The sequence below is a fragment of the Glycine max genome, chromosome 19 (genome assembly GCF_000004515.6).
Source record: "Glycine max cultivar Williams 82 chromosome 19, Glycine_max_v4.0, whole genome shotgun sequence".
Lineage (NCBI taxonomy): Eukaryota > Viridiplantae > Streptophyta > Magnoliopsida > Fabales > Fabaceae > Glycine > Glycine max.
The window spans coordinates 4144445-4147743 of record NC_038255.2 but is presented as its reverse complement, the minus strand read 5'-3'; positions in this window follow the sequence as shown (position 1 = coordinate 4147743).

Genomic DNA, 3299 nt, shown 5'->3' with positions numbered 1-3299 from the left:
TCTATATATATATATATATATATATATATATATATATATATATATATATATATATATATATATATATATATATATATATATATATATATATATATATATACTTTTTATTCAAATTAAAGTATACCATAAACTTAACCTATTTTGTATTAATGATATATGTATTGTACTCTTTAGGTATTTTCCCTTAAGAGATAAATTTAATATACTAAAATGAAAAATGAATAAATTCTTTATATATATATATATATATATATATATATATATATATATATATATATATATATAATTTTAAAAATTATAGCAGCTAGATACATTAATTTCACTCTCAACTTGTTGAAGATTCGTTCATTATTTTATTGCAACACAAATTGGTACAAAATGGCAACGATCTTGACTAATGAACCACACAACATTTTGTCTCTAGAAAACAAATTTCCAAACAGAGAAGAAGAGGCAGCAACAAAATGAAGAAGGTTCTCTCCTTTGAGTTGTTGTTGATCCTTGTGATCATCCACAACAAGGTGATCAACGCCAACAACAACAACAATTGTGTCACGAAGGATTACCTCACCGGTGATGATTTTGAATCAGAGTTCTTGTTTGGTTCCCATGTGGCAAGAATGCTCTATGATGTGAGTAAATTTGTGTTTGGCCAAACCGGGAATAGCAACAATGCTGTTGTTAATTGTCCGCAAAGCAATGGTTATTGTATTGGAATATCTTTAATCTTTAATTTTTATTTTTTATGCAAAAGTTAAAAATTCACAGGTCTATAATCTAGGATAATTCACCAAAAGTCGTAGGATTTACAACATGTTTGATTATTAAGGATTAGATAAAATATCCATATCCATGGATGATTCCTGATCTAAGCATTCTTTGACATTTGTTGTAAGATCTTTGCGGCTATCCATCACGATCACGAACAATGACATTATGATTCTTCCTCAACTAGAACATCTTTATTCCTTAATGAAACCTCTGCAACTCTTCAAATGAGCAGAAGATAAACTGTGTGACATCTCAATATATTGGGGACCATAACCTTCTTATAGTGTGTTAACCTAATAGGATTCTCATTATCCCGTAATAGGCTAACACCGACATCTGTTCATTTAAATCTATATCGTCTTATTTAGTTGTTTGACAAACTCGCTTAATTTGACCGCATAAAATAAAACCCACTAATAATAAACAATTAATATAATTGTCTTATAATATTAGCCCACATTAATTATTGGAATAGAAAATTCCAACAATCTCCCACTTTGGCTACATATTGTAACAATTATATAAAAAATCCTTAGGTGTACATTCATACACTATTTACCTTTAGATGTCCACCTTAATGATCTGGTTCATCTCATGTATTAATAATGGAATCATTGTGGCTTTTGTCACTAAAAAAATGTGACTAAACCCCAATGGCCACCACTTCAATACACTCAATGAATAGGTCAATATGGATAAGAAGCATGAAAATTACATGCACTGTGATCTCAATTATGCCTATTTCTAATTGGTCCAACTTAAGTCTTTAGCAAGATCAATCTTAAGTCCTTAAGTACAATATAAATATTGCACTCAAATAAACAAGTTTCATAATAAACTTATAAATTGTAATCTTTATTTATGCAGAAAATAAAATACATGAAATCTAAATTCAAACATAGAACATAAAGACTCCTACTAAACCAAGGCAACAATTGAAACAACACCATATGAGCAACATATATGCTAACCTTTTAATTGTCAACCATAAATTAGTGGGTCAACTAACATACTATCTCTTCCTATATGTGTTACAAATATATATATTTTTCTTAATTCTTTCTTTAACAATCATAAACTTTATGTCAATAACCTCTAACTTAGTTGAACTCATGTTGTCGTTGGAGTATAACACTACTAAGTTATTATCACAATAAATACTTAATGACCTCTTAATGTTTGTAACAACAGGCAAGCCAATGACAAAATTTAACAGTCATATCATATGGTTCGATGTCTTAAAATAAGATATTAACTCCACCATCATGTTTAAAGATGTATCCTAATATGGAGTTTCTTCTATTTAGGCATCCCACAAAGTCAGAGTCAAAATATCTTATGATCTCTAAACTTCTAGACTTCTAATATGTAAGCATGTAGTTTTTTGTTCTCTTCAAATAGCGCATTATGCACTTTACTACTTTCTAGTGCCGCATACCATGATTGCTCACATATCTCCTTAGGATTCCCACTAAGAAAAAACTATTTAGGACGAAAACAAACTTAAGTATACATAAGACTCCTCACAACTAAAGCACAAGGAATCATTTGCATCTATTCTTTTTCAAGATTATTAATGGGGCACTATTTAAGACTAACTTGTCTCCTATACCAACATGTGTATCTTCTGGTTTATTATCTTTCATGTTGAATATATCCTAAACTATATTATGATTAGGAAGTTTTCATCAACATATATAATGCCAAAAGAACAATTTTATTCCCACAGAAATTTTGGTATATGAAATCAACAACCAAAATTGCCTCCAAAACCATAACAAGTAATAACTAGATGAAATTTGTAATACCATTGACAGAAAGCCTATTTAAACTCATAGATGGATTCTTTAAGTTTGCACACCATTAACTTTGAATCGTCTTAACAAAGTTTTCTAGTTGCACTATATTGTTTCATCAATGTTGTCATTTAGAAACATAGGCTTTTGCATCCATCTAATGCAACTCTAAATCAAAATGAGTCATCAATGTGATTATAGTCTTAAGAGTCTTTCTATGAAACCAGAGAAAAGTCTCTTTATAATCATTGCCTTCCTTTTAAGTTAAGTCTTTGGCAATTAGACAAACTTTATATATCTCAACATTATCCTTTGAATCCCTTTAAATTATATGCTTACAACTTGTGGGGTTCGCATCTTCAGGTAATTTGACGATATTCCAAAAGTTGTTATCAACCATTGATTTAATCACATATTTAATAGCAATAGTCCATTTTTTAAGGGTTAGAACATCGTATGACTTGACTAAAGTTGATTAGATCTTCCTCAGTCAACCTAATGTCATATCGATGTTCTTAAAGAGATGCACCATAATAATCCAAAGTTACATTTCCCATTTTTCTAGTGGATCTTCTAAATGACACTTCTTGATATTGTCAGGTTTAAACTATAGGTGGTGTTTGAGGAGGAATCTCAATGTTTTCTTGTCCTTGAATGATGTCAAGAATAACATCATTATTAATTACCATATATGTTTCTTGAACAATGGTAAGTACAAAGACTTATCCATTG